Source organism: Mastigoproctus giganteus, chromosome 13 (genome assembly GCF_048544385.1).
Source record: "Mastigoproctus giganteus isolate SK-2022 chromosome 13, ASM4854438v1, whole genome shotgun sequence".
Classification (NCBI taxonomy): Eukaryota; Metazoa; Arthropoda; class Arachnida; order Uropygi; family Thelyphonidae; genus Mastigoproctus; species Mastigoproctus giganteus.
Window position 1 is genome coordinate 90,436,420 of NC_143587.1, and position 21,914 is coordinate 90,458,333.

The window sequence follows — 21,914 nt, forward strand, 5'->3', positions numbered from 1 at the left end:
ATGAAGTCGATTTCATTAGTTGTTAATCCATTTGGACTCTTCCATGTCCACTTTCTGTTCACCCTTTTCTTGAAAAAAGTGTTCATTACTGACAGTCCTTGAGATTCTGAAAATTCCACAAGTCTTTCACCTCTTTTATTTATTTCACCAATTCCAAAATTTCCTATAGTTCCTCTTTCTGCGCTGTTTTGCCTTTTTCCAACCTTAGCATTGAAGTCCCCCATAATAATAGTGTAGTGGGATTTCTGCTCATCTAGAAGACTCTCAATTTCGGTGTACATTTGTTCAACCTCTTCATCATCATGGCTCGATGTTGGTGGATAAATCATTATAATATTTCGCTTGTACCTCTTAGAAATCTTGAGTATTAGTCTTGACACCCTTGGTGATGTACTTTTGAATTCCAAAATGTTGTTTTAAAAATCTTTATGGACCAGAAAGCCAACTCCACCTTCACTCCTTTCACTGTTTCCATTGGTGTATAGCAGATTTCCACTTGATAAACTTATAAGTGATTCTTGTTTCAGCCAAACCGATGATATTCCAATTCACATTTTCTAATTCCTTTTCCAGTTCTAATATCCTGTCTTCACCGATGAGTGATCGTACGTTATAACAGGCCAAGTTCAGTTTCCGTGCATGGCAGCCTGGTCGTACCCAGAGATTCTTAACACCCTCTGCTTCCACTCTGATCCTCTCGCTGCCGTAAGATGGAGAGTGAAAGCTGCCGGGGACTGAGGGCCATTTGTATTGTTGTGCTGTCATATGCTGGAGGGGTTGGTCTTTTCCTCTTCACGCTGACCAGGCGTCTTGAAGAGAACCACTCTACACGTTCGTTGCCACCTAAGTGACGTAACAGGGCTTACCATCGAGAAGGTGTGCATGAGTGGATATTAGGGAGGCAGGCCAACCGGACTTCTCCTAAATCTTCTGTAATAGAGATATATTGGATCCATCAGTGTTTTAGGCTGAGTGTCTGATAACACACAGGATACCTGTTCCCCTCTAAGCTCCCCCCGATCGTAGAGACCCAGATCATAGAGTCCAATAAAGTCCCACCAGCTCCACGAGCTGCTCCTCGGATATAATCACTATTGTAGCTGAAGGAGCTACCATTAGGTCTACACACAGTCACACAACAAAACCCACAGAATAATGTCATTACATTGTCGCATAAGTTATGAACTCAATCTTCGTCATGAACAGCGTCTGTATATGTTCATACCGTTGAACTCGATCCATTGTGAAGCCCCATATCCTGCATCACCATGAGCAATCTGCGTGTATTCTATATTCGATTTCCCTGTTTCGCGAAGAGGAAACCCTGCAACCACCACCCGCAACCAATTAACTCGGCCACGGCGTGCAAAACCTGCATAAAAATTCCTCCTGTCCCCATGGGAATTACTTCTGAGCCTCAGTCCGTGACGGAAATCGTACTCAGGCCTTTCCCAAACAGTGTGACGAGCGCCAATTATTTTAGGTTTCGCTAATTTTACTTCTTGATGTGTCTATCCAAATAACTAATATTTTTACTTATACTATAGTTATACTATCCAAATAACTAATATTTTTACTTATACTATAGTTATACTATCCAAATAACTAATATTTTTACTTATACTATAGTTATACTATCCAAATAACTAATATTTTTATCATTTATTAGCAAATGTTATTTCACCACGTATGCTTTTTGCTAGTTCATTTTCAAATCTCTTACATTTCTGCCTTAAGTTTAGTTACTGACGATTAAATAACAGTCAGTCATGCACAGTTTAATTACAGCAAAGAAGAAAAATGCAGCCAGTCTGATGTTTTCCATAATACTTCTTTGTTTCCGTTCTGAAACCTTGCCAAGTTTATATATAATTTATGTTTACGAACATTGCTCTATCTACTTTAGAAATGCTTTTCATTCTTTGGTAATGATTCTGAACGTAAATTGGCTACAAAACTCAAAATTAAACAAAAAAAAAAAATCATAAATAAAGAAAAGGCAAATTAATTATATATAAAATTTTAAAAAAAGATGATTTAACCAGGCATACTGCCAGGTAAGATTTCAAGTACTACCATGTAATCATTTCATTTAGTAATAAATGTTTTGAAAAATCGATTGCATTCAAAGATATTTGGCAATACGTGTTATAAATGTTAAAAGTTACTATTATGACTGCATATTTAATATTTAATATACTTCTACAATACAGATAATATAATACATATTTAATATACTTCTACAATACAAAGTAACCATTTTACTTTAGCCAGAAGCATGCCAGAAAACGGCCTCGTAGCCGAGTGGTCAGGAGCGGGAGTGCAGTAGCACACGCTCTTTGAGTAGACCGGGGTTCAAGGCCCTGACTGCTAAATACGGCCGATCTGGAAGATTCTGTGATCGACTTATTTGTGATTCAATTGGGTTGTAGAATGCTGTGGAGGTTGGTTACAAAGGTCAGAAATAACACATTCCAGTTTATTGTTCGGGGGTTAGTTTACTCGTATTTAATTAGTAAGTTCATTAAAATAAACTTACTTTAATCAATAAGTTTATTAAAAACTTATTACTTATTAAACAAAACTTATTATCACGTCGTCCAATTTTTCTGTTAAAAGAATTAAGCAGTGGTAACAAAAAACATGCCGATATATGGATTGATCATGTATACGGTAATAATAAAATAACAAATATGAAACTCTTTTATTCATTACACTACTCGTTCAACTGTTATCGTTCTGCATAAGCAAAACGATATCATTTACTCAGTTAGTCATTTACTTAAACGCATCAATTCCTTTCTTTTTTTTTTTTTTTTTTTGTAAAAATTAACTCATTAAATTCTGGTTAATATATCATAAACTTGATTCCTGGTTAGACTATATTATTCACAACTGGCAGGATGGCTCCAAAAACCCATGCTGTTTTCACTATATTTCCGTCCTCCCATCAGTGTGAAACAACAGGAATCGAGATTCGTCAGGCCACATAACGTTTTTTCCTTCCTCCAATGTCTGTTGTTGGTGTTCCCGAGCCTACTGTAACCGTACCGTCTTTGTTTTTTTTTTTTTTGTTTACAGTAGGGTAACACGGTTCGGGCGTCGGCTGTGATACCCCATTCATGACAAGCAACACGTTGTGCGTTCTGAAATGTCTCTTTGGTTAACATTGTTGTACCTGGTTATTATTTGATTGACTGTAGCCTTCTGCCCAAGTCTTATAAGTCTCCTTTGGCGTCTTGCATCAATTAGCTGTTTCGAAACCCTGGATCGCGTTTGGCCAGATGCATTTTTTCGTTATTAGGCCAATCTTTATACACTGTAGATATAGCCATAAGTGAAGACTCAGCAAGGTCACAGTTTCTGAGATACTCAAACCGGCGTGTCTGCTGCCGACCATCATGCCGCTTTCAAAGTCACTTAAGTCTTAGTTTAACTCATTCTCGCACTGAGTTGACACATATAACGTCCCTTAGTATCTGCCCACCTGCTTTGTATCATATGGTACAACCACACGATGCTGTAACTGAAGGAGCGCTCCATTTCATGTAAAGGGCAGGCATACCTAATAAAGTGGCTATTCAGCATATAACGGAGTCTATTTTCTTTTCTTAAAATTAGAAAAAAAAATCTTATTTATGCACCAGAACGATCACTAGGTCAGAGAAGTTTACAATTTCGACAATGAATGCAATCGTTAACCGTATTTAGCAGTCATTTATGCAATCGTTAACCGTATTTAGCAGTATATATCGTCTTTTTTAAAATTTATTTATTGTATTAGGTAGTCTCTGCCGACCTGTGGCAACCCCACGGTCAACCAAAACGCGTGTGCATTGATATACTTCGGGCCTATTGTTGACCAAGACAGTCTCAGTTGTCTTTTTCAAATTTTATTTTCCATTTGGTCAGTCCTTGCACAGTGGCTATTATCACTGTCCACTCCACGCCAGTGCAAAAGGCCCAGCTTCGATTCCCGTCGCGAAGAACTTTTTACGGGCTTTCTTTTCTTCCCCCCCCCAGCTCTGTGACTGAGTTAATCGGTTTCAGGCGAGGACAGTAAAGTTTTTTTCTGCCGGCAACTCGAGTTTTTTAACCATTAAAAAAGTAACCTGACCAGAGAACCAACGCAAATTATGGGCGGACGAGATTATTCTCGGGTAACCCTAATATACATTTTTTTCCCTAATTGTTTGGCATCGACTAGGATTTTTTTATGTATCTTACTCTCGACCTCAACAACAGCCTCTTCGTGGTTCAACGAGATATAGTTCGCTTGGTCACAATTAAAGCAAATTACAGCACAGCGAGTCTTCGCCGCATTTTAATGAACTGAAAGAGATATAACTTATGTATTCTTTTTTCACGGTACCGAATGCATTTTTTATAAGCGAAGTTCCCAAGAAGAAAAAATTACTCTTGTTTACAAATCTCACGCAATATCTTCAAAAGAACAAACACTTTTCCCGATGCCATAAATAAATTGCAGTATAACTGCACTGGCTCCATACACGACCTATGAGGCAATATTTAAAAAAAGTTACGCGCCGTTGGTAAAAACCCATTCCTAAGAATAAAGTCATTTCACATTTGGGTTTTGACACGTGATACTGCTAAACAAGTCAACTCCAATCTTCTGAGTAGTTATAAGTTAACTCTGCTAAAATGCTTTACGTGATGAAAAAATAACTAGTTTGTACAGAACACACATGTGTGTTGACATCTGCCATCTCTCTGATTTGTTGGTTCAGATTAGCGGATGCTCTACTGCAACTGTTCTCTAAGTTTCTGCAGTAATAAATTGGGCAAAGTACACATCTTACATATTTAATTTTAATAGCAAACGTAAAAGATAAGTCAAACAAGGAAAATGTCTGGCTGAAAGGAATGATTAACAGATTGAAATATGAGAGTAATTTTCCGCGTATTTAATAGTGGAATGCGGCACAAATTGTTGAAGGAGGGAAAATATACTTTAGTGACATTGAAGCAATCACAACACAAAACATTGCAATAAATAAAGAAAATTTTAGATAATGTGATTCTATTGTTCCTAGAGAAATCACAAACTTACCATGGAGGAGGGATCATTCGTAGTCAAAATTGAATAAAATTACGAAACAAATGATAATACAGAAAAATACACAATTTTCAAATATTTTAATTTGCAATATTAGTTAACATTCACGTATACCCAAATGCCAAATATGCCACATCTGGGAACAATATTCCATTCTGTACCTAACCAGATGCGGAACAACATGAAATATTCCACAACGGTTTCCATCGAACTGCTAGCTTAAACTACTAAATTTTATACAAAAAAAAGAAAAACACAGTCAGGTTAATTAATGATCCTTCTTACAATTACATCTCAAAACCCATACTACTTTATTCCCCCGGTGTTTTCCTTTCTGTTTTGAAACTTGCTCATATCCAACCAGCTCCTCAAAAGGGCGACAAATCCTTACCTTCAATTCGTCCCATTGCACTTACTCTACTCTTTCTAAACCACGAAGAAATCTACCAGCCGCCACCTTTAAACTATCTCGAAACCTTCTATCTGATTAATGATCATCAATATTTTTATTTTTATTTAGGTGTCGATCCACTGGTGTTATATTGGCTTATGTTACTCATCTTTGGACAAATTCCATGGGAAATTTTAATGAAACTGAACCAATTGCTCTTGACATTTCTAAAGCTTTTAACCGTTTTTGGCAAAAAGGTCTTAAAAAAGCTCCATCTTATGGCCTGCCCACTGTGTTTTCTTTTTCTTTTTTTTTAATTGAGCAGCTAATTTTTTTTGTGGAACACTCATTGGGGATGATGACAGACTGCGCTCTGTCTTCCAATACGTTCTGCCACTCTTTTCCTCTTATATATTAATGACCTTCCACTCACTAGGAATTCTACCCATAGATTTAATGATGATAGCACACTACATTCCACCTTTCAGTTTGAGAAAACTTTTCCTGCAGAGTTAACTTCTGGAAATATACCACCAATTTCTTAAATGCCGATTTGCAGACAATTCTCAAATGTGACAAAGAAAGCTTAGTTAACTTCAATCCTTCTAATATTTTTATTTTATTTCTCGCAAATAAAAACAGTCTACTGCTCCTGCATCCTGGATGATATTTGTAGGAAGATTACTTATCCCTATTAGGGACTACCCTGACTTCTAATCTCTGGTGGCATATTTACACCACAAATATTGCTTCCTCTGCAGAACATAACTTATTTTTTCTCGCCCTTGGCGTTACTTTTCTTCTAAACAAGTACACTGTACAAATTGTAAATCCGCCCTACCATGCAACATTATTCCTACATTTGTGGTGGTGATGCCCGGAAAATCTCTCTCTCTCTCTCTCTCTCTCTCTCTCTCTCTCTCTCTCTCTCTCTCTCTCTCTCTCTCTCTCTCTCTCTCTCTCTCTCTCTTTCTCACGGAGCAATATGGCCTTAGTTGCTAATGCTCCTAAAAACCAAATAACAACAACAACAACAACAACTCTCTTTCTCTCTCTTTCTCTCTCTCTCTCTCTCTCTCTCTCTCTCTCTCTCTCTCTCTCTCTCTCTCTCTCTCTCTCTCTCTCAAGCTTCTGGACTCTATTCAAAAGTGGATAGTGAGGTTAATTAATGACCAATCTCTTACAAAGTCGCTCCTCTCTATGTCTCATATACCTTCAGTTTCTCCTGCTGCCTTTTCTGTAGATATTTCCATTACTGTTCTTTTGAACTGGCATCTATAACTCCTCCACTCTCTTCCAAACCAGTCCCAACGCGTGCCGAAAGTAGTTAGCACCAATTTATTATTCAACTCCAAACACACAGAACTAAGCTTTTTTATTTCCTCATTTATCACTTCTATTTCTGTTTCCTGGAACAGCCTTCCGGTAATTACTATTTCTTTTTTGCCGGCATATCACATAGGCTATTCATGTACCGTATATTGTAGCTGAAGCACTGGATATTACATGTTTCTGTGAGCTGATTGGAGGAATGAATGGTCAATACGACGGATGCGCAGACACAAAATGTTTTCGGTTCGTGCACAGAAGTCATGGCTTTTTGAGCGTTTTTTTTTTTTTTAAATTGTTATATCATATCATGAATTATTACTATTTTGTAACATGTATGAAATATAACGTACTATGTACAATAACTAACTTGTTTTTTCATAAATATTGTGATAAATCAAAACCACTTTCAATGTAAACGTTTATAAACCAAAAATTATTTATTTTATTTTATTTTTTTATCAAGTTTCTGAATCAAAGAAATACATGACAAACATAGACTTAATACATCTCTAGTGGCATGTGAATAAATTTTCCAGTTAAGAAACAGCTCAGCGAGTTCACCGTCAGTGTGCAGTGGGTTTCTCCTTATGTCACACGTTTATAAAGGTCAGGGTTTGAACCCGTCGGATACCGGAGAAATTTTTAGAGGACTCTTCATAAGGGGTTGTAGGCAGCCAATCTGAGGCAGAGAAAGCAGGATTCTTTCTTTTGCGTTATTTCAGAATTTTCAGCCAGTACAACATGAAAATCACACACACACACACACACACACACACACGCACGCACGCACACGCACACACATGTACATACGTCTGCAGTCATAACGCCAACAAACTGAAACAAACTACTGAATCGGTATCACAAAGCCTTCCCTATTTCATTTAAAGTGCACAGTTAACATCTTAGTTACGTAATGCTGAGATACACCTATCCTCAATTACGTCAGTTATCTGTCTTTAAAGTGATGACACATCCTTTCAGCCTTCTAACAGTGGGCACCCTACTCGAGCGATTGCTATTCGGTTGAGACTTCTCATTACACATCCATAACAGTCCATCTATCTTCGTACATTTCATTGGCCTTTTTACTGGAGGACATCCAAGTATTTCAACATTCAGACCATTTCATGTACTGTACTGCATTTCATATTTTAACCAATGTAAAGTGCTATTCTAGAAGTTCTACATACAATCTTATCTCTGCGGCAATATAGTTTAAAATTTTTTTAAGAATATCTCATTGTAAAGTACTTTTCACGTACATTACATTCAGACCATCTCAATCAACATCGAATTCTATATATTTAGAGAATACTCCTGCCTAAACAAATGATAAACAGGTGATATCACTATTTATAAAAAGAAATGTTTAGTTTAGAAATTTCTACCTTCCAGTAAAATATATATTTTTAAATTAAGTTACAGAATACCACGGACATCGACCACACGTGATATAAAAAGCCAATAATTATATGCGGAATTATTTTTCATTAAATAAAATCTCTGTTGCATTTGCTTGCACATTTCTTCTTTAAATTCTTGCACACCCACACACACGAAAAATAATACAAAGTTTCGTTTATTTATCGCTGATAATTGATATTCTTCTTTTAATTCTACATACCAAGAAACGCTGTAGATTATTTGTACACAAACTTTTGACCCATTCATCTCCCAAACTGGGCCGGAAGGAAGTGAAGAACGCAAACATTCTCATTCAATTTCAAGGAAGAATTTAAAGATTTTTTTTCAGACTTTTCATTTTTAAACTTACGTTAATTTCAGAATTAACGTACGTTTAAACAGAGACTAACTTAAATGATAAAGAAGCCACGGATCCTCAATTGGTTTATTAAATATTATTTAATAATGCCATTTAAGGTTTATCATATTTTATTTTTAAAATAAAATCGTTTATTTAAAACTTTTTATTATGAGAGTTTTATGATGAAGATTTATTAATTTTATTGCAGAATAATTCTTGCGATATGTTTGTATATGATGTTCACTGGTTAATTTGAAGTCGGTATTCTCTCGATTTATTATATCGCAGATTCAGATGTTTTTACTGCGGTTCCATAGCTGTTTTATTACATTACGCAATGAGTTCTTATGCAATTTTACATAATTATGCAAGGTATGTGTATTGTTTCCAATCCAACCCCATCACGGCTGCCAAGGCCATGAGACAGAAGTACGAGTATACTCCGCATTTGTATAATAGCGGGTTTTCTTTGGTCGGTTTGTGTAAAAAAGCGAAAACTTTGCTGTAAGAGGGAGAAAAAACCTATGCAGTCCACACCGCACCACGCCCGAGTGTGAGTAATTCGACCAATCGACCAAAGTGTGGCGACACACACACACACACACACACACACACACAAAATCTCTATATTCTTTTATTCTTCTTTTATTCCTGAATCGGACACAATCCGAAGGGAAGGCACTTCTCTACGTTCTCAATATGCTATTTTCACAGGAGAAAAGAATACTGATGGGAAATAATAAAAAGTCAGGGCTAAAGTTTCAGACTGCGGGAAAATTTACAGACATATAAGTTAGTGCAAATGCATCATGTCTATACCGAGTAAATCAACCGAAATTATTAGAGTGGCATCGTTGGCATCGTTTTATTTCATCTCGTATTGTGAATACTTCACAACGAGTTGCCCATCCCGTTATAGTTCGAATAAATAACGCTTCTCCAATAGAGGAGACTGTTGTTACTTATTCTCAGTACATACCACTACACAGACGGCCGTTTCAGGACTATCCACCGCCCGATGAAGGGCCAAATAGCCCTGAAACGGCCGTCTAGGTTGTAGTATCCACTAAGAATAAGTAACAACAGTCTTCTCTATTGGCGAAGCGTTACTTACTCGAAGTATAATTGGATAGTAATCCGGTTATATATAAAATTGTTGTGAAGGTATTCACAATATGAGATGTAATGAAACGATGTCATTATAATAACTTCAGTTAGTTTAATGCATATAGACATGATGCATTTGTACAAACTTATATGTTGGTAAATAAATAAGTAAATTATTAAGATTAGGGAGACTTATTATTTAGATTTCAAGGAATGTGAAGTCTTTAATCGAACTTTGATCTTCGCAGGAGGCGATATCCTTGATTGAATTTGTGCTCCACTCCTGGGGATGGGGAAATGCAACATAAAAATTTAGAACCCTTACTTTTTTCACTTTACCTGTTTATCCTGAGACAGACATATGTCCTTTTATCAAGAAATAATTTGTATAATTTAAATCTTTACATAAATTTTCTTATTAATATTAATATTAAAATTATACGATGCTATTTGTGATATTTAAGCAACCTGTTCAAACTGTTTTCACTAATTTACTTTTCAGTAAATTGCATCTCTTCTCGGTAAACTGACATATAGCCATCCTGCATTTTAATAATATATATAATCCGACCAGTCGCAACGTTAGGATTTTCGTTATGAATTATTTTCTTCAGTGATTCAACGCAAACACTACTCAAAATATTTATATAATGTATGAATTATACCACATATTATATATTGCATAAAACAGAGGTGTAATAATAATTATATTGTTTACAATATAATTATTATTATACGTATTACGGTATATTATTATAGTATAAACTTCATTTTAATCAATTATAAATTTTCCTTTAACACAGTAATCATTTAGGATAAGAATACTAGTTATTCGAAATTTCGATTAACCGAAAAAAAATTTCGAAGATTTTTCTTGTTTATTTCTCCCCCCACCCCTAATTCCACTCAAAGTGTCATTTATGTGTAGAAAACAAGACTATCATGTGATTATAATAAAATCAATTACACTTACATAAGCATTATGAATGCAGCAAAGAAGAATACATTTCATCCATGTCACTTTTGTATGATACCAATAATGTGAATAAAAACTTCACAGTAAAAAAACATACAAAAAAATCCTAGAAATCGCTACTGCAAAATAAGTCAGTTAGCAGACATTTTTCCGCAAAAATATTTATTTATAAATAACATCGATGTGATTGGTGCTATACAGAAATGGCATGGACAATCCACCCAGCCTGTTTGGCGTTCCTTGTCAGACAATCATACTTCATAATTTTAATTTTGAAAATAATTTAAATTTTTTTTAAATTTTCATAATTTTAATAAGCCTCATTCTTTAAACACTCTTTAAACTCTTTAAACTAACTGAAGTTATTATAATGACATCGTTTCATTACATCTCATATTGTGAATACCTTCACAACAATTTTATATATAACCGGATTACTATCCAATTATACTTCGAGTAAGTAACGCTTCGCCAATAGAGAAGATTTCCTAATTCATTTCACAAATATACGTGGTCTCAATTCTAATCTCAACGATGTCCATTTCCACTTGCAGTCTGCCAAACCCCATGTACTTTTTCTGACAGAATCTCAGTTATCGGTTGATTCAACTACTGTTCATCTCAGATGCCCAAATTATTCGCTGTATGATTCCTTTCGCCTCAAAGGTGGTACTTGTGCATATGTCCGTTCTGATATTCCCTGTCAGAGACTTGGCAATTTGGAATCTCCTCTCTTTGATCTTCTCTGACTTAAAATCTCTCTACCTCATTGTGTCAAATTCATCTGTTGTCTCTACCGTTCTCCCAACTCCACTAATCACTTGGAGCTCTTTGACTTCCTCTCGTTGCAACTTGACTTTCTCCAGTCCAACTTTCCTAACAGTGAGGTAATTTTCCTTGGTGATTTTAATGTTCACAACTCCAGCTGGCTTCCGTTTTCTAGTCACACCGACCCAGCAGGTCGAGATGCTGAGGCTTTTGCAATTACTAATGACCTAGCACAGATTGTTCATTTACCTACAAGAATACCGGACAATCCGAATCATACAGCCAATACGCTTGATCTTTTTCTCACAAACAACCCTTCTAAGTACACGGTCGAAGTGAGAGGTCCTTTAGGCACTTCAGATCACAACTTGGTGATTGTCTCTTCTCCAATGGAACCTTTATCTCATGGCTATTCCCAACCTCGTGTTGTTTGGCATTACAAGAATGCAAAATGGGATGACCTGCGAGACTTCTTTTCTTCTTTTCCTTGGTCAGATTACTGTTTCAAAACTCCTGATGTCAACGTTTGCTCAGATCGTGTCAGTGAAATTATTCTTGCAGGAATGGAATCCTTTATCCCACACTCCACTTTAAAATCTCGTCCTTTATCTAAACCTTGGTTTTCCAATAAATGTGCTAAGGCTGTTCAAGAGAAGAATGTTGCATATCGTAATTGGCTTGTTTCTAATTCTTCAGTTTCATTTTCTGCCTACACCAAAGCTCGCAACAATTGTAAAGCAGTTATTAATCAGTCCAAACTAGAGTGTGAACAGGCTAAGAGTAGAAAACTTGCTTCTTGCCCTAATGGTAGCCGAGCATTCTGGTCTCTTGCCAAAGCTATTGGCCGCAACTTTTGCCCATCTCTGCTTCCACCTCTGTACAAACCAGATGGTTCTGTTGTCACTTCAGCCAAGGATAAAGCTGACCTGCTAGCATCCCATTTTTCTTCCAGCTCATGTATTAATGAACTTGGTAAAACACCTCCCACCATTCCCAACACGGTCCATTCAATGCCTCCTGTGGTCTTCCGTCAAAAGGATATCAGAAGGATTTTGATGAATCTTGATGCTAAGAAAGCTCCAGGTCCTGATGGTATTTCTCCACTTGTTCTCAAAATCTGTGCTCCTGAACTTACTCCTATTCTTTGCCGCCTTTTTTCACTTTCTTATTCCAAAGGTGTTTTTCCTTCTGCTTGGAAATTTGCTCATATCCAGCCAGTTCCTAAAAAGGGTGACAAATCCCTCCCATCCAATTATCGTCCCATTGCAATTACTTCTACTCTTTCTAAAGTAATGGAGAAATCAATTAACCGCCAACTCTTAAACTACCTAGAAACCTTCCGTCTGATCAACGATCGCCAGTATGGATTCCGTCGGTGTCGATCCACTGGTGATATTCTGGCTTATGTTACCCATTTATGGACTAATTCAATGGAAAGGTTCGGTGAAACACAAGCAGTTGCTCTTGACATCTCAAAGGCTTTCGATCGTGTTTGGCATAAAGGTCTTCTAAACAAGCTTCCATCTTATGGTTTGCCAACTGTTTTTAGTAATTGGTTATCCAGTTTTCTCTCTGATCGCTCACTGAGGGTGATGGTAGATGGCTCTCTGTCTTCTAACTTCTCCACTAATGCCGGTGTCCCCCAAGGTTCAGTTCTTTCCCCCACTCTTTTCCTCTTGTATATCAATGACCTTCTTCCATTGACTGGAAATCCTATCCATAGTTTTGCCGATGATAGCACATTGCATTCAACTTTCCATTTTGAGAAACCTTGCCCTGCTCAATCAGCTTCAACTTCTCGAAAATCTGCTACCAATTCCTTAAATGCCGATCTTCAGGTAATTCTCCAGTGGGGCAAAGACAACTTAGTTGATTTCAACCCTTCTAAAACTCAGTCTTGTCTTATATCTCGCAAAAAGGATTCTTCTGCTCCTATGCTTATCTTTAGTGACACTCCAATTTCTAGGCAAAAGGATATATCTCTTTTGGGGATTACCCTGACTTCTAATCTCTCTTGGCACAAGCACATTACAAATATTGCTTCCTCTGCATCTAAAAAACTTGGTTTTCTCTTTCGCTCTCAGCGTTACTTTTCTTCCAAACAGCTGCTCACTCTGTATAAATCGCAAATCCGCCCTGCCATGGAATATTGTTCCCACATTTGGGGTGGTGCCCCCAAAACCTCTCTCAGGCTTCTTGATTCCATTCAGAAGAGGGCAGTTAGGTTAATTAATGATTCATCTCTAACAGAGTCTCTCCACTCGCTTTCTCATAGACGTACTGTTTCTGCTGCATGCCTCTTCTACAGATATTTCCATGGGCACTGTTCTTCTGAATTGGCTTCTATAATTCCCGCTCTCTCTTTCAAAACGGTCCGAACACGTGCCGCCACCAGCCAACATCCATTTACTGTCCAACTTCAAACCCACAGAACCAACTTTTCATCTTCCTCATTTATTCATTCAACTGCCGTTTTCTGGAACAACCTTCCTTCATACGTATTTCCTGAAAATTACAATCTACAGAAGTTCAAGTCCAATGTCAACAAATATCTTCTTTCGTCTTCTCAACCTCCAACCCAAGCACGGTACTAAGTACTATAGGTTCTAATACCTCTCGTGTTTGGGGTTCACATAAAAAAAAAAAAAAAAAAAAAACTTCATCTGTTTATTTTCTTTTATCTTTCAATTTCCTTCAATTTAACTTTCTGTAAACGGAAATGTCCTGTGTACAGTTTGAACTCCGTAATACATTCTTTGGAAATTTTAATAAAATGCATAGAACTACATATAAATATTGAACGCGTGTTAACAGCAGGCTTTTTTTTTTTTTTTTTGTAACGATCTAAGTTACAGTTTTTTAAAAGATAAGGAAATGGTTTCATCATCAAATAGTAATTAATCCGAATCACACAGCAATTGAAAATGAAGAGGGAACGTGATGATGAATAGACACCACCAAAACCAACAGCCAGTAAAGCATTTAACGTTCAGATTGCTATTAGATCAAACAAATTTGAAGAAAAATTGAATGGGCAACAATTTATATTTGATGAAAATAGAGAATCTTGCAGCAAAAAAAGAAAAAAGGAAAAAAAAAAAAGAATAAAAAATAAAGCATCCTTCAAGCAGCAGCAGCAGAACACTGGCAATTATTTTCGGTATGTAATGTGTAAATAATAAAAGCAAATTCACATCTGGTGAGTATGGGCTTGGCACACCCAGGGTCCTGAGCTGGATATCATCATTCTTCTTTTTCTTGGCGATTCTCTCTCTCTCTCTCTCTCTCTCTCTCTCTCTCTCTCTCTGGGTAATTCAGAAAAATTTTTTTTGGCTGGTGCAGCATAAACCTGAGGCTTCCTTGCACCATATGCATGATAATAATAATAATAATAAAAATAAAAAAATTAATGTAAATTTTCTCACATTAATTTTTTCTATTTCCCTTTTATATATAGAGTGCTGAAATCGATTATCCGATTATCCGAAAAAAAAAATCGGATACTCGAAAATCCCTGTTTCCAATAAATCAGATTCTACGGTAATATGTTGTTACCAGTATACTTAATATTATCCTCATTTTTCTGCAACTTATAAATTTAAATTTATATTTTCTACACAGTTATTGCCCTCCATGACAGCTTAGTATTCGCAGCACATCGCCGTCTGCCACTTGTTTGGAGAGGTCTGCGACCAGAGAGATCCTTTAGACCTCTTCAATCGGAGACGGAGAAAACAGGGTTTTTCCCGAGAGTTATTCTAGGTTCTACCGCTCACGCAACATGCAAATCGCACAGTGAACATCACGTTATACAGACATAAGACATGTGGCCCATATTATGATTAGTCACCCAGTGTGGGAGAAGGGGGCAAATGACTACGAAAGTGGGAATGACTATGACAGAAAGTAGAAATGCATCCCTACGTACAGCTACGACTGTGTAGTAATCATGTCAGTCATAAAGTTAGACCTGCATTACACTATCATAATTATAAACTCATTCTCATGGCAGTAAAAAGCTGTTACTATTACAAAATTTCATTCGCTCTTCGAATATTAAGATGCAAGTGGATTAAGAAATAGGAAATACTATTCAAAAATAAACATAAGTGTTGTTTAAAATAAACATAAAAATAAACATAAAAATAAACATAAACATTTTATCTAGTTTGATGAGTTTTTCATAAGACAGAATAAGACTATGGTTTTGAAAGAAAAATCGCCGTCACAATTCGGAGACGAAAGCGTAATTGTTCATTATTTTGGAATTTAAAATAGATCACTTTTGTTCTCCCCGATATATTATGTACAGCATAAGCGGAAAAAATAACTACGAATACGAATATTTATTGTATCTTATATAATTCATATGAACATTCATATATAGTTCATATAATTCATATGAACATAAACGACTAGAGGGCCTTTTTAAGATTTCATTTAGTTTAAAATGAATAAGTTTGTCATTATTTTTTAAAAATAAAACTCGGATAATATGAAAATTAATTTATTAAACGTCAAAACGTTGTTGTCAAATGTTTATTGAACAAAGTTAGAATTTTTTATTTTTTTCCAAAAAAAAAAGTGCGTCATCTATTCCATTTTTTACAGTAATACTCTTTTGAGTAAAGTGAGTCAATAACAGTGGCGGATCCAGACAACTGGGGCAGAGGTACGACTTTGAATCAGAAAATTTGATTTTGGTTTATACGTTTATCCGGAAATTTTAAGAGAGGAAAATATATTCTCCGTGTGAATAACTTTCGATGGAAAAATTAACAAAGTAATCGTGGGGTTGGCTTCAAAGAAAGTCCAGATTTACTGAAATTAAAGTTGGCAACACTAACTAAACAATTATTAATGAATCGCGCTCTTTCAAATAATCACAGGAGCAAAAAAATACCGCTTACGCGTGCGGGGAACACATATTAGGCAACTAGCTACGTTTTTACGCGGTGTTCGCATATACAGTACACAGTATATGCCAAACGCCTATTATCTTTACCATATCTAATCGCCTGTCTGTCCGTCCGTCCGCATGCGATAACTCAATTCCCAGTAGATAGACGGATGCTCATGAAATTTTATATTTAGTTCCTTTAGAAAGATTTGTCGAGCCATCCAAATTTCATTAAAATCGGAGAAATAGAAATCCCGCAATTCTTCAAGCAGTATTCAGAACTAACCCTGAAACTTGGGATGGAATTTGCCGCAACCAGCTGAATAATTAGAAATTATGTGTATCATTTCAAAGATACTAACTTTTTATTTGCTATATATTGAACAAATATCCCCGTGCTTCCAAACCTTGTGGAAAAAGCATAGTTTCGAATTACCTCAACATAGGAAGGAAGTTTTATGCTTTTCTGAGCTAAAGACAAAAAATAGAACCCAATAACGTATTCTTCCTACCTGATGTACAGAGAGTTGATATTCTCATCACTTAGGAGGCGTATGCCCGCAAGTTCCAAAAACACATTTATGCTAATTTGAATGCATACTGCAAAACTGAGTTGATAAGAATATTTAAGAAATTCGTGTTAAAACCACCTGATGACTGCAGTTTACCTTTACCTTTAAATTAAATTAAAAAGATTGTTACCCACGTGAGAGAGTTTTAAATGTTTATCGAAGTGAATCACATCAATTTACACTTAATATTTTGGCAAAGTTTTGAAACTCAACTGAACTCCGCCATAAGGCATATAGAAGAAGTTAAAATATGAAATAAATTAAATTAAGAATTGTAAGGTTACAACAGGGTTACATTATGAAGTTACATTAATGAATTTTAATGAATTTCAATACAATATTGGCATTAAGTTAAGATAAAATTAATATAAATTAAATTCTTTACAAAAAATGCTCTCTATGATTTAAAAGAAATTAAAGACACTATTACACTTTTAATTTAAAATAATTTATCTAAACTGAATGCCAATATTGTATTAAAATTCATTCATTTAACTCCATAATGCAATCCTGTTGTAATCCTACAATTGTTAATCTGATTTATTTCATGTTTTAACTTCCCCTATAGGCCTGATGACGGGGTTAAGTTAAACCACGAATCGGCGCCAAAGTATTAAGTATAAATTGACGTGATTCACTTCAATAAACATTTAAAACTCTATAATGTGGTGTAACAGTGTTTTTTTTTTTTTTTTTTTTTTTTAATTCAGTTACGTGGTCCACGGGTGTAGAAATTGACTTCGAAACGCTACACTGTTCGGTCAATACATCACAAGCGATAAATGGAACAAAGTTGGTCAAAGATCGAAATGCAAGTGTAAATACGTCAAAATAATGTGAAAAAAAAATTCAAACCTGATATATATAGCCTTATGATTACAAAAATACGAAAATGAACTCAGTATCTACTCGATGAAAATATTTTTCAATAAATGCTAGTAAGACAGATAAATAGTAAATATACAAGTGTGTGCTAACTTTTAAATGGCATGGTCTGTTGTCCTACTCTCACTATAAAGCTAAAGTCAAGTTTCACGAACATATTCCACTTACAAATACCTAAAATAGCACATGATACTGAAAAACCTCTAATGGAAGCAAAACAACCGAAATGTAAAAATGCTAGCGACAGGGAAAAAAAAATTATCCTTCTACTTACCTTCTTTTTTATAACAAACTTCTCCAGTTTCAAACAGAGAAAGTGTGTGTTGTAGACGCCGACATCGTGCATCTTCCTCCGTAATCCACTGCATTCCAGGACACCCCTTCCAGCTGACGTCTCACAAAACCAAAGGAAGATGCAACGTGCACCGGCAGCTGCTATTTCGAGAGCTGCAGGGGAGAATCGAATGTCAGGCAACTGGCTAAGTCTCTGTTGTTTCAAAGGACAATTTTTGCTTCCTGGAGAGCAAACTGAACATCATATAATGCTCCCTCAATGTGAATGCATAGTAGTCAAAAACGCTGAGGAAATATTCTCTGTGTGTGCATGCGCGCACGAAACACGTGATGACATATAATAACAGTAAAATGTTAAAAATTCTTATACAGAACTTTTTTCTTGGGATTCCCAGAACATGTGACGCTTTACAACTCAGTCGAAAATCCACCAAATATACAACCATAGTATACAAACACAATGATTTTCTATATCATTATAATATGCTGTTTTTGTCTAAAGCATTTTGAACTAGCTCATACATATTGTATTACTAAATTATTATCGTTGGTCGTTATCAATTAATTTTTACTTACATACACTAAATGTATATTAAGAAATTTGCATAATGTTAAGCGAATCTTAATCCCGCAATGAATTTCAAGAGTTGGGTTGTTTAAGGTAAGCATCGAGGTAATTATGGCCAGGTGAGGTTATGTTTTGGGGTCGGAAATTGTGTATAAGGCTATGTGGGAAGAAAAACTCCAGTCTCCAGTTTCCTCTCCTATGACAAGCTAACTAAATCCTACAATGAAAACAACCTTAACTGAATTTTTCCATTCTGCGGCAGGAATCAAACCTCAAACATTTACAATAGGACGATGGGTAGAACAAGCAGCACCGAAAAGAAGCTTTTTAATTTTTTTTAATTTGTGATGCTTATAATCAGTCAAGAAACATATAAAAGGTGAAGTTTAGATGCAACTGAGATTTTATGCTTAATTTTAGAGAGATTATTTAAGTTATCTAAAACAAGATATAAATATTTAATTGGAACTTTTTAACATATGAATTTATCCAATGCATGATAAACTGTGCTTGAACTAATACAGGATGATATGAACATCAGTTCAATAAAATTAAACAGGATCAATAAAATTACAATAAAAGTTTTGGTGACTGACGTCAAACGAGAATTTCCAAGCAGGCTTAATCAGTTAATAATCCCAACCTAAATTAAGGGGCAAAAAATCCACCAAAATATTTTTATATATAAATTATACTTAATGACACACACACACACACACACACACACACACATATCTGTATTATTATAGTACTGTAAAATACAATATGTTAATTCTAGCAGGAATTTAAGAAATATTTACCACGCTCTAAATAGTTAGATCCGAGAGAGGTATATAAATCTTCTACCTGTCACAAATCGTGCTGTAAATAAGGTTAAACGAATTAGGGAAATAAATTTATATATATTTTATAATAATATTAAAATTAATATAAATATCAACCACTGCACATCCTATCTTATCAAGAAGCTACAGAATGGTTTATGGAAGTACCAAGTATTTCGATGGCCACATGATTCAGTGAGTATGCGGAACAAATTTTCTATTTTCTAACGGTAATCAGCTTATTTCACTAATGCTATAGATAATGATTATTACTACAGATTCTGAATTATACTAAAACTGTAAAGTAAGTAATTTGTAAGCAAATGATCGCACGAGACATTAATGAACAATAACGTGATACACCGTGAATAAAGGCAGAACGAGCAAATAAATGCAAGAAAGGTTAATGAAGAGGTAATAAAGTTATATTCATAAAGGCGCCAAAACAGAAAATGGAAAATATTACGAAACAGAAGTTAATAATAAAATAAGTGCATGACATCCATGATCAGTGAGACGAACCGGAACAGCATTATAATGGGGTTTGATACATTCCGAGCCGTGAACTAAAGTAACCATATCCTAAAATTGCTTATTTTACTTGCCTATTTGTATATGACAAAGACTTTTTGTCTTCATGCAATCATATATTTTGTATATAACTGTATATTTTGTACATTATTGTATATTTAATCCTGTAAAAGTCTCAGGTCGAGCACGCATGTACTCTTGTTTATTGTACATGGTGTTCCTCGCACCTTAGTCTGTAAATATTCACACCCTTCTGGCACAGAGCCGTCCCGGGGTGACCCAAGGTTTCTTGGGAAATAAACTGATTTTAATAATAAAAAAATAATAATAAAAAAATAAATATAATCACAATATAATCAGAAAATAAGAAATACTCACGAAAACGATGGAATAAAATCGAATATAAAAGAAAGAAAGAAAAGAAAAGTACAATACCAATGTCATCAACCAGCCATTGATGCGTATATGTTTCGCAGGAATGCCACGAACTTTCTAGAAAAGTCTATTTTTTTGATGGATTCGATAAATGCATAAACTTATTTTAACAATCGGTACAGAAAAATCTGTAAATGAATCTCCGTTCTGAGACGGTTGCCTGATTTGAGAGGCAACCTTTGTGGAATTCACCGCAAGGCTTTTCAGTTCAGACACTGGATCTCTTAACTCAACCACTGTAAAAGAAATTCGTCAGAATTTCTTTTACAGTAGTTGAGTTAAGAGACCCAGATGTATTGTAAAAATGTGGCACAGTTGTACTGCAACAAATTTGCAATCGTCAATTTGAGAGCCTGTGTCACCCTGCCCAAGTCATAGTTCTGTTTAAAAAAAAAAAAAAAAAGTGCAGTAAATCGTAGTGCATAACTTTAAGGCGTTGTCAGCTAAAAAGTTTGAGAATCACTGCAGTATATAAACGGTGGCTGATATAATTGCCAGATGGAAACGCTGTGGTGCTACTACAGCAGAGAGACCTTTGGGTAAACCGCAAAATGTACGGAAAGACACCGGGCGGTGCTCAGAAAGATTGGTACACAGATCTCGCTAGACTTCACTGAATACTGTTGTCAACCATATGCTCAAGCGGACACAGAAACTGATATTAGTATAATTAGCGCTGCATGGGATTTTATGGAAGAGCTGCAGCACATAAAAAAAAAAAAAAAACATTGACCACACAGTGCACTGTGTCAACTTGCCTAGTACACAATCTATCGTAATTCGTTCCTTCCAGGAACGAATTACGATGAGTTGGATCTGACGGATGGCCACAGAAGGATATTTAGTAGAGTGTTGTTCGACTGTAAAGTTTGACAGAGATACTGTCACCGGCATGTTATTCCGCATCTACAAGTTGTTCACAACGGTCATTATTAACAGATTAGAAAGAATACTTGATGAGAATCAACCGAAAGAGCAAGCTGGCTTTAGGACAAGATTCTCAACTATCGATCATCTTCACGTATTATCACTGCTAATGGACAATGCAAATGAACATAAAACACCATTATGCCTGGCATTTATGGATTATGAAAAGGCATTTAACTCCATACAGCCTAAGGCAGTATTACGAGCAATGGAAAAAAAGGCACAGATACCCCATATACATTATGATTTTGAAGAAAATATATGAGATCGCTACCTCCTTTATTAGACTAGACAAAGACAGCAGCAAATTTAAAATTGAGAAAGGAGTTCGACAAGGAGACACAATATCTCCGAAGTTGTTTACTATTAGACTGGTCGCAGAAAGGAGTCAATGTGAACGGAGAGTACCTAAACCATTTACGATTTGCAGATGACACTGTGATCATAAGCCATGATCCCAAAGAATTAGAGGAATTAGAGGAAAATCTTAATCAGTTATGCAGAGTTAGTAAAGATGAACAAGTAGGCCACAGAAAGGGATATAATCATTGTAGCAGTT

General features: G+C 35.6%; 1 protein-coding gene across 9 annotated transcripts in view; it reads right to left on the reverse strand.

Annotated features, from left to right (window-relative positions):
* PMCA (plasma membrane calcium-transporting ATPase 3) overlaps positions 1-21,914 on the reverse strand; it is a 1,183,542-nt gene that overhangs the window by 1,082,058 nt on the left and 79,570 nt on the right. For 2 of the 9 annotated variants that reach the window (XM_090387935.1, XM_090387931.1), the window contains exon 3: positions 19,439-19,499. The exons of 5 other annotated variants lie outside the window; for them this stretch is intronic. The gene's annotated coding sequence lies outside the window, so the exon portion shown is untranslated. Of the gene's footprint in view, positions 1-18,050; positions 18,173-19,438; positions 19,500-21,914 lie in introns of those variants that run through there. 2 more of the 9 variants (XM_090387933.1, XM_090387936.1) reach the window with 2 other exon arrangements.